The following is a 12,245-nucleotide window of genomic DNA, read 5'->3' on the forward strand; positions in this document are numbered from 1 at the left end:
ACACTAAAACAAGAGAATATGCGGATTTTTTATGATTAATTTTATTGACTTAAATTGTAATGTGTTGATATTTGAGTTGTTTTCAATATGAAAATCTAAAATAAAATATATTGATATCAAAATATGTTGTTTAAAAAATTACAATGAAAAAAAGAAATAAAAAAATGACGTTTTTATAGACAAAGATGGGTTAAAGTTATGAAAAATAAAACAAATATTGAAAATAACGTAGAGCTACTTTTGTAAGAAACATGAAACCTATTAGATGGATACATGGCAAAAGAGCTAAGTTTGCTTTGAACATTATAGGATGGGTTGAAGCACTCCAAATGCATGACTTTGAATTAAAATGGCATATACAAATACTGATTACTTAGCTACTTATTGTATTTTTTTTTATCATAGTAGCCTTCTTGAGGTGACTATGTTTACTACACCAAATCATTATTGAAAGAATCATTTATCCTTATTTCATACCTTTTTAAAAAAATCAAATATATGTGTTAAACACTAAAACAAGAGAATATGCGGATTTTTTATGATTAATTTTATTGACTTAAATTCTAATATGTTGATATTTGAGTTGTTTTAAATATGAAAATCAAAAATAAAATATATTGATATCAAAATATGTTGTTTAAAAAAATTACAATGAAAAAAAGAAATAAAAAAATGACGTTTTTATAGTCAAAGATGGGTTAAAGTTATGAAAAAAAAAACAAATATTGAAAATAACGTAGAGCTACTTTTGTAAGAAACATGAAACCTATTAGATGGATACATGGCAAAAGAGCTAAGTTTGTTTTTTACATTATAGGATGGGTTGAAGCACTCTAAATGCATGACTTTGAATTAAAATGGCATTTACAATTACTTATTACGTAACTACTGATTGTATTTTTTATCATAGTAGCCTTTTCAAGGTGACTATGTTTACTACACCAAATCATTATTGAAAGAATCATTTATCCTTATTTCATACCTTTTTATAAAAAAATCAAATATATGTGTTAAACAATAAAATAAGAGAATATGCGGATTTTTTATGATTAATTTAATTGACTGAAATTGTAATGTGTTGATATTTGAGTTGTTTTAAATATGAAAATCTTAAATAAAATATATTGATATCAAAATATGTTGTTTTAAAAAAATTACAATGAAAAAAAGAAATAAAAAAATGACAATGAAAAAAGAACTTAAAAATGACGTTTTTATATACAAAGATGGGTTAAAGTTATGAAAAATAAGACAAATATTAAAAATAACGTAGAGCTACTTTTGTTAGAAACATGAAACCTATTAGATGGAGACATGGCAAAAGAGCTAAGTTTGCTTTGAACATTATAGGATGGGTTGAAGCACTCCAAATGCATGACTTTGAATTAAAATGGCATATACAAATACTATTACTTAGCTACTTATTGTATTTTTTTCATCATAGTAGCCTTCTATAGGTGACTATGTTTACTACACCAAATCATTATTGAAAGAATCATTTATCCTTATTTCATATCTTTTTAAAAAAAATCAAATATATGTGTTAAACACTAAAACAAGAGAATATGCGGATTTTTTATGATTAATTTTATTGACTTAAATTCTAATGTGTTGATATTTGAGTTGTTTTAAATATGAAAATCAAAATAAAATATATTGATATCAAAATATGTTGTTTAAAAAAATTACAATGAAAAAAAGAAATAAAAAAATGACGTTTTTATAGTCAAAGATGGGTTAAAGTTATGAAAAAAAAACAAATATTGAAAATAACGTAGAGCTACTTTTGTAAGAAACATGAAACCTATTAGATGGATACATGGCAAAAGAGCTAAGTTTGTTTTTTACATTATAGGATGGGTTGAAGCACTCTAAATGCATGACTTTGAATTAAAATGGCATTTACAATTACTTATTACGTAACTACTGATTGTATTTTTTAATCATAGTAGCCTTTTCAAGGTGACTATGTTTACTACACCAAATCATTATTGAAAGAATCATTTACCCTTATTTCATACCTTTTTATAAAAAAATCAAATATATGAGTTAAACAATAAAATAAGAGAATATGCGGATTTTTTATGATTAATTTAATTGACTGAAATTGTAATATGTTGATATTTGAGTTGTTTTAAATATGAAAATCTTAAATAAAATATATTGATATCAAAATATGTTGTTTTAAAAAAATTACAATGAAAAAAGAAATAAAAAATGACAATGAAAAAAGAACTTAAAAATGACGTTTTTATATACAAAGATGGGTTAAAGTTATGAAAAATAAGACAAATATTAAAAATAACGTAGAGCTACTTTTGTTAGAAACATGAAACCTATTAGATGGAGACATGGCAAAAGAGCTAAGTTTGCTTTGAACATTATAGGATGGGTTGAAGCACTCCAAATGCATGACTTTGAATTAAAATGGCATATACAAATACTGATTACTTAGCTACTTATTGTATTTTTTTTCATCATAGTAGCCTTCTATAGGTGACTATGTTTACTACACCAAATCATTATTGAAAGAATCATTTATCCTTATTTCATACCTTTTTAAAAAAAATCAAATATATGTGTTAAACACTAAAACAAGAGAATATGCGGATTTTTTATGATTAATTTTATTGACTTAAATTGTAATGTGTTGATATTTGAGTTGTTTTCAATATGAAAATCTAAAATAAAATATATTGATATCAAAATATGTTGTTTAAAAAAATTACTATGAAAAAAAGAAATAAAAAAATGACGTTTTTATAGACAAAGATGGGTTAAAGTTATGAAAAATAAAACAAATATTGAAAATAACGTAGAGCTACTTTTGTAAGAAACATGAAACCTATTAGATGGATACATGGCAAAAGAGCTAAGTTTTCTTTGAACATTATAGGATGGGTTGAAGCACTCCAAATGCATGACTTTGAATTAAAATGGCATATACAAATACTGATTACTTAGCTACTTATTGTATTTTTTTTATCATAGTAGCCTTCTTGAGGTGACTATGTTTACTACACCAAATCATTATTGAGAGAATCATTTATCCTTTTTTCATACCTTTTTAAAAAAAATCAAATATATGTGTTTAACACTAAAACAAGAGAATATGTGGATTTTTTATGATTAATTTTATTGACTTAAATTCTAATATGTTGATATTTGAGTTGTTTTAAATATGAAAATCTAAAATAAAATATATTGATATCAAAATATGTTGTTTAAAAAAATTACAATGAAAAAAAAGAAATAAAAAAAATGACGTTTTTATAGTCAAAGATGGGTTAAAGTTATGAAAAAAAAAACAAATATTGAAAATAACGTAGAGCTACTTTTGTAAGAAACATGAAACCTATTAGATGGATACATGGCAAAAGAGCTAAGTTTGTTTTTTTACATTATAGGATGGGTTGAAGCACTCTAAATGCATGACTTTGAATTAAAATGGCATTTACAATTACTTATTACGTAACTACTGATTGTATTTTTTATACATAGTAGCCTTTTCAAGGTGACTATGTTTACTACACCAAATCATTATTGAAAGAATCATTTACCCTTATTTCATACCTTTTTATAAAAAAATCAAATATATGAGTTAAACAATAAAATAAGAGAATATGCGGATTTTTTATGATTAATTTAATTGACTGAAATTGTAATATGTTGATATTTGAGTTGTTTTAAATATGAAAATCTTAAATAAAATATATTGATATCAAAATATGTTGTTTTAAAAAATTACAATGAAAAAAAGAAATAAAAAAATGACAATGAAAAAAAGAACTTAAAAAATGACGTTTTTATATACAAAGATGGGTTAAAGTTATGAAAAATAAGACAAATATTAAAAATAACGTAGAGCTACTTTTGTTAGAAACATGAAACCTATTAGATGGAGACATGGCAAAAGAGCTAAGTTTGCTTTGAACATTATAGGATGGGTTGAAGCACTCCAAATGCATGACTTTGAATTAAAATGGCATATACAAATACTATTTACTTAGCTACTTATTGTATTTTTTTTCATCATAGTAGCCTTCTATAGGTGACTATGTTTACTACACCAAATCATTATTGAAAGAATCATTTATCCTTATTTCATATCTTTTTTAAAAAAATCAAATATATGTGTTAAACACTAAAACAAGAGAATATGCGGATTTTTTACGATTAATTTTATTGACTTATATTCTAATGTGTTGATATTTGAGTTGTTTTAAATATTAAAATCAAAAATAAAATATATTGATATCAAAATATGTTGTTTAAAAAAATTACAATGAAAAAAAGAAATAAAAAAATGACGTTTTTATAGTCAAAGATGGGTTAAAGTTATGAAAAAAAAACAAATATTGAAAATAACGTAGAGCTACTTTTGTAAGAAACATGAAACCTATTAGATGGATACATGGCAAAAGAGCTAAGTTTGTTTTTTTACATTATAGGATGGGTTGAAGCACTCTAAATGCATGACTTTGAATTAAAATGGCATTTACAATTACTTATTACGTAACTACTGATTGTATTTTTTAATCATAGTAGCCTTTTCAAGGTGACTATGTTTACTACACCAAATCATTATTGAAAGAATCATTTACCCTTATTTCATACCTTTTTATAAAAAAATCAAATATATGAGTTAAACAATAAAATAAGAGAATATGCGGATTTTTTATGATTAATTTAATTGACTGAAATTGTAATATGTTGATATTTGAGTTGTTTTAAATATGAAAATCTTAAATAAAATATATTGATATCAAAATATGTTGTTTTAAAAAATTACAATGAAAAAAAGAAATAAAAAAATGACAATGAAAAAAGAACTTAAAAAATGACGTTTTTATATACAAAGATGGGTTAAAGTTATGAAAAATAAGACAAATATTAAAAATAACGTAGAGCTACTTTTGTTAGAAACATGAAACCTATTAGATGGAGACATGGCAAAAGAGCTAAGTTTGCTTTGAACATTATAGGATGGGTTGAAGCACTCCAAATGCATGACTTTGAATTAAAATGGCATATACAAATACTGATTACTTAGCTACTTATTGTATTTTTTTTCATCATAGTAGCCTTCTATAGGTGACTATGTTTACTACACCAAATCATTATTGAAAGAATCATATATCCTTATTTCATACCTTTTTAAAAAAATCAAATATATGTGTTAAACACTAAAACAAGAGAATATGCGGATTTTTTATGATTAATTTTATTGACTTAAATTGTAATGTGTTGATATTTGAGTTGTTTTCAATATGAAAATCTAAAATAAAATATATTGATATCAAAATATGTTGTTTAAAAAAATTACAATGAAAAAAAGAAATAAAAAAATGACGTTTTTATAGACAAAGATGGGTTAAAGTTATGAAAAATAAAACAAATATTGAAAATAACGTAGAGCTACTTTTGTAAGAAACATGAAACCTATTAGATGGATACATGGCAAAAGAGCTAAGTTTGCTTTGAACATTATAGGATGGGTTGAAGCACTCCAAATGCATGACTTTGAATTAAAATGGCATATACAAATACTGATTACTTAGCTACTTATTGTATTTTTTTCTTATCATAGTAGCCTTCTTGAGGTGACTATGTTTACTACACCAAATCATTATTGAGAGAATCATTTATCCTTATTTCATACCTTTTTAAAAAAAATCAAATATATGTGTTTAACACTAAAACAAGAGAATATGTGGATTTTTTATGATTAATTTTATTGACTTAAATTCTAATATGTTGATATTTGAGTTGTTTTAAATATGAAAATCTAAAATAAAATATATTGATATCAAAATATGTTGTTTAAAAAAATTACAATGAAAAAAAAGAAATAAAAAAAATGACGTTTTTATAGTCAAAGATGGGTTAAAGTTATGAAAAAAAAACAAATATTGAAAATAACGTAGAGCTACTTTTGTAAGAAACATGAAACCTATTAGATGGATACATGGCAAAAGAGCTAAGTTTGTTTTTTTACATTATAGGATGGGTTGAAGCACTCTAAATGCATGACTTTGAATTAAAATGGCATTTACAATTACTTATTACGTAACTACTGATTGTATTTTTTAATCATAGTAGCCTTTTCAAGGTGACTATGTTTACTACACCAAATCATTATTGAAAGAATCATTTACCCTTATTTCATACCTTTTTAAAAAAATCAAATATATGTGTTAAACAATAAAATAAGAGAATATGCGGATTTTTTATGATTAATTTAATTGACTGAAATTGTAATATGTTGATATTTGAGTTGTTTTAAATATGAAAATCTTAAATAAAATATATTGATATCAAAATATGTTGTTTTAAAAAATTACAATGAAAAAAAGAAATAAAAAATGACAATGAAAAAAAGAACTTAAAAAATGACGTTTTTATATACAAAGATGGGTTAAAGTTATGAAAAATAAGACAAATATTAAAATAACGTAGAGCTACTTTTGTTAGAAACATGAAACCTATTAGATGGAGACATGGCAAAAGAGCTAAGTTTGCTTTGAACATTATAGGATGGGTTGAAGCACTCCAAATGCATGACTTTGAATTAAAATGGCATATACAAATACTATTACTTAGCTACTTATTGTATTTTTTTTCATCATAGTAGCCTTCTATAGGTGACTATGTTTACTACACCAAATCATTATTGAAAGAATCATTTATCCTTATTTCATATCTTTTTAAAAAAATCAAATATATGTGTTAAACACTAAAACAAGAGAATATGCGGATTTTTTATGATTAATTTTATTGACTTAAATTCTAATGTGTTGATATTTGAGTTGTTTTAAATATGAAAATCAAAATAAAATATATTGATATCAAAATATGTTGTTTAAAAAAATTACAATGAAAAAAAAATAAAAAAATGACGTTTTTATAGTCAAAGATGGGTTAAAGTTATGAAAAAAAAACAAATATTGAAAATAACGTAGAGCTACTTTTGTAAGAAACATGAAACCTATTAGATGGATACATGGCAAAAGAGCTAAGTTTGTTTTTTACATTATAGGATGGGTTGAAGCACTCTAAATGCATGACTTTGAATTAAAATGGCATTTACAATTACTTATTACGTAACTACTGATTGTATTTTTTAATCATAGTAGCCTTTTCAAGGTGACTATGTTTACTACACCAAATCATTATTGAAAGAATCATTTATCCTTATTTCATACCTTTTTATAAAAAATCAAATATATGTGTTAAACAATAAAATAAGAGAATATGCGGATTTTTTATGATTAATTTAATTGACTGAAATTGTAATATGTTGATATTTGAGTTGTTTTAAATATGAAAATCTTAAATAAAATATATTGATATCAAAATATGTTGTTTTAAAAAATTACAATGAAAAAAGAAATAAAAAATGACAATGAAAAAAGAACTTAAAAAATGACGTTTTTATATACAAAGATGGGTTAAAGTTATGAAAAATAAGACAAATATTAAAAATAACGTAGAGCTACTTTTGTTAGAAACATGAAACCTATTAGATGGAGACATGGCAAAAGAGCTAAGTTTGCTTTGAACATTATAGGATGGGTTGAAGCACTCCAAATGCATGACTTTGAATTAAAATGGCATATACAAATACTATTTTACTTAGCTACTTATTGTATTTTTTTTCATCATAGTAGCCTTCTATAGGTGACTATGTTTACTACACCAAATCATTATTGAAAGAATCATATATCCTTATTTCATACCTTTTTAAAAAAATCAAATATATGTGTTAAACACTAAAACAAGAGAATATGCGGATTTTTTATGATTAATTTTATTGACTTAAATTGTAATGTGTTGATATTTGAGTTGTTTTAAATATGAAAATCTAAAATAAAATATATTGATATCAAAATATGTTGTTTAAAAAAATTACAATGAAAAAAAGAAATAAAAAAATGACGTTTTTATAGACAAAGATGGGTTAAAGTTATGAAAAATAAAACAAATATTGAAAATAACGTAGAGCTACTTTTGTAAGAAACATGAAACCTATTAGATGGATACATGGCAAAAGAGCTAAGTTTGCTTTGAACATTATAGGATGGGTTGAAGCACTCCAAATGCATGACTTTGAATTAAAATGGCATATACAAATACTGATTACTTAGCTACTTATTGTATTTTTTTTTATCATAGTAGCCTTCTTGAGGTGACTATGTTTACTACACCAAATCATTATTGAAAGAATCATTTATCCTTATTTCATACCTTTTTAAAAAAATCAAATATATGTGTTTAACACTAAAACAAGAGAATATGCGGATTTTTTATGATTAATTTTATTGACTTAAATTCTAATATGTTGATATTTGAGTTGTTTTAAATATGAAAATCTAAAATAAAATATATTGATATCAAAATATGTTGTTTAAAAAAATTACAATGAAAAAAAGAAATAAAAAAATGACGTTTTTATAGTCAAAGATGGGTTAAAGTTATGAAAAAAAAAACAAATATTGAAAATAACGTAGAGCTACTTTTGTAAGAAACATGAAACCTATTAGATGGATACATGGCAAAAGAGCTAAGTTTGTTTTTTTACATTATAGGATGGGTTGAAGCACTCTAAATGCATGACTTTGAATTAAAATGGCATTTACAATTACTTATTACGTAACTACTGATTGTATTTTTTATACATAGTAGCCTTTTCAAGGTGACTATGTTTACTACACCAAATCATTATTGAAAGAATCATTTACCCTTATTTCATACCTTTTTATAAAAAAATCAAATATATGAGTTAAACAATAAAATAAGAGAATATGCGGATTTTTTATGATTAATTTAATTGACTGAAATTGTAATATGTTGATATTTGAGTTGTTTTAAATATGAAAATCTTAAATAAAATATATTGATATCAAAATATGTTGTTTTAAAAAAATTACAATGAAAAAAAGAAATAAAAAAATGACAATGAAAAAAAGAACTTAAAAAATGACGTTTTTATATACAAAGATGGGTTAAAGTTATGAAAAATAAGACAAATATTAAAAATAACGTAGAGCTACTTTTGTTAGAAACATGAAACCTATTAGATGGAGACATGGCAAAAGAGCTAAGTTTGCTTTGAACATTATAGGATGGGTTGAAGCACTCCAAATGCATGACTTTGAATTAAAATGGCATATACAAATACTGATTACTTAGCTACTTATTGTATTTTTTTTCATCATAGTAGCCTTCTATAGGTGACTATGTTTACTACACCAAATCATTATTGAAAGAATCATTTATCCTTATTTCATATCTTTTTAAAAAAAATCAAATATATGTGTTAAACACTAAAACAAGAGAATATGCGGATTTTTTATGATTAATTTTATTGACTTAATTCTAATGTGTTGATATTTGAGTTGTTTTAAATATTAAAATCAAAAATAAAATATATTGATATCAAAATATGTTGTTTAAAAAAATTACAATGAAAAAAAGAAATAAAAAAATGACGTTTTTATAGTCAAAGATGGGTTAAAGTTATGAAAAAAAAACAAATATTGAAAATAACGTAGAGCTACTTTTGTAAGAAACATGAAACCTATTAGATGGATACATGGCAAAAGAGCTAAGTTTGTTTTTTTACATTATAGGATGGGTTGAAGCACTCTAAATGCATGACTTTGAATTAAAATGGCATTTACAATTACTTATTACGTAACTACTGATTGTATTTTTTAATCATAGTAGCCTTTTCAAGGTGACTATGTTTACTACACCAAATCATTATTGAAAGAATCATTTACCCTTATTTCATACCTTTTTATAAAAAATCAAATATATGAGTTAAACAATAAAATAAGAGAATATGCGGATTTTTTATGATTAATTTAATTGACTGAAATTGTAATATGTTGATATTTGAGTTGTTTTAAATATGAAAATCTTAAATAAAATATATTGATATCAAAATATGTTGTTTTAAAAAAATTACAATGAAAAAAAGAAATAAAAAAATGACAATGAAAAAAAGAACTTAAAAATGACGTTTTTATATACAAAGATGGGTTAAAGTTATGAAAAATAAGACAAATATTAAAAATAACGTAGAGCTACTTTTGTTAGAAACATGAAACCTATTAGATGGAGACATGGCAAAAGAGCTAAGTTTGCTTTGAACATTATAGGATGGGTTGAAGCACTCCAAATGCATGACTTTGAATTAAAATGGCATATACAAATACTGATTACTTAGCTACTTATTGTATTTTTTTTCATCATAGTAGCCTTCTATAGGTGACTATGTTTACTACACCAAATCATTATTGAAAGAATCATTTATCCTTATTTCATACCTTTTTAAAAAAAATCAAATATATGTGTTAAACACTAAAACAAGAGAATATGCGGATTTTTTATGATTAATTTTATTGACTTAAATTGTAATGTGTTGATATTTGAGTTGTTTTCAATATGAAAATCTAAAATAAAATATATTGATATCAAAATATGTTGTTTAAAAAAATTACTATGAAAAAAAGAAATAAAAAAATGACGTTTTTATAGACAAAGATGGGTTAAAGTTATGAAAAATAAAACAAATATTGAAAATAACGTAGAGCTACTTTTGTAAGAAACATGAAACCTATTAGATGGATACATGGCAAAAGAGCTAAGTTTGCTTTGAACATTATAGGATGGGTTGAAGCACTCCAAATGCATGACTTTGAATTAAAATGGCATATACAAATACTGATTACTTAGCTACTTATTGTATTTTTTTCTTATCATAGTAGCCTTCTTGAGGTGACTATGTTTACTACACCAAATCATTATTGAGAGAATCATTTATCCTTTTTTCATACCTTTTTAAAAAAAATCAAATATATGTGTTTAACACTAAAACAAGAGAATATGTGGATTTTTTATGATTAATTTTATTGACTTAAATTCTAATGTGTTGATATTTGAGTTGTTTTAAATATGAAAATCTAAAATAAAATATATTGATATCAAAATATGTTGTTTAAAAAAATTACAATGAAAAAAAAGAAATAAAAAAATGACGTTTTTATAGTCAAAGATGGGTTAAAGTTATGAAAAAAAAAACAAATATTGAAAATAACGTAGAGCTACTTTTGTAAGAAACATGAAACCTATTAGATGGATACATGGCAAAAGAGCTAAGTTTGTTTTTTTACATTATAGGATGGGTTGAAGCACTCTAAATGCATGACTTTGAATTAAAATGGCATTTACAATTACTTATTACGTAACTACTGATTGTATTTTTTAATCATAGTAGCCTTTTCAAGGTGACTATGTTTACTACACCAAATCATTATTGAAAGAATCATTTACCCTTATTTCATACCTTTTTATAAAAAAATCAAATATATGAGTTAAACAATAAAATAAGAGAATATGCGGATTTTTTATGATTAATTTAATTGACTGAAATTGTAATATGTTGATATTTGAGTTGTTTTAAATATGAAAATCTTAAATAAAATATATTGATATCAAAATATGTTGTTTTAAAAAAATTACAATGAAAAAAAGAAATAAAAAAATGACAATGAGAAAAAGAACTTAAAAAATGACGTTTTTATATACAAAGATGGGTTAAAGTTATGAAAAATAAGACAAATATTAAAAATAACGTAGAGCTACTTTTGTTAGAAACATGAAACCTATTAGATGGAGACATGGCAAAAGAGCTAAGTTTGCTTTGAACATTATAGGATGGGTTGAAGCACTCCAAATGCATGACTTTGAATTAAAATGGCATATACAAATACTATTTACTTAGCTACTTATTGTATTTTTTTTCATCATAGTAGCCTTCTATAGGTGACTATGTTTACTACACCAAATCATTATTGAAAGAATCATTTATCCTTATTTCATATCTTTTTTAAAAAAATCAAATATATGTGTTAAACACTAAAACAAGAGAATATGCGGATTTTTTATGATTAATTTTATTGACTTAAATTCTAATGTGTTGATATTTGAGTTGTTTTAAATATAAAAATCAAAAATAAAATATATTGATATCAAAATATGTTGTTTAAAAAAATTACAATGAAAAAAAGAAATAAAAAAATGACGTTTTTATAGTCAAAGATGGGTTAAAGTTATGAAAAAAAAACAAATATTGAAAATAACGTAGAGCTACTTTTGTAAGAAACATGAAACCTATTAGATGGATACATGGCAAAAGAGCTAAGTTTGTTTTTTTACATTATAGGATGGGTTGAAGC

Source organism: Lathyrus oleraceus, chromosome 2 (assembly GCF_024323335.1).
Source record: "Lathyrus oleraceus cultivar Zhongwan6 chromosome 2, CAAS_Psat_ZW6_1.0, whole genome shotgun sequence".
NCBI classification, from domain to species: domain Eukaryota; kingdom Viridiplantae; phylum Streptophyta; class Magnoliopsida; order Fabales; family Fabaceae; genus Lathyrus; species Lathyrus oleraceus.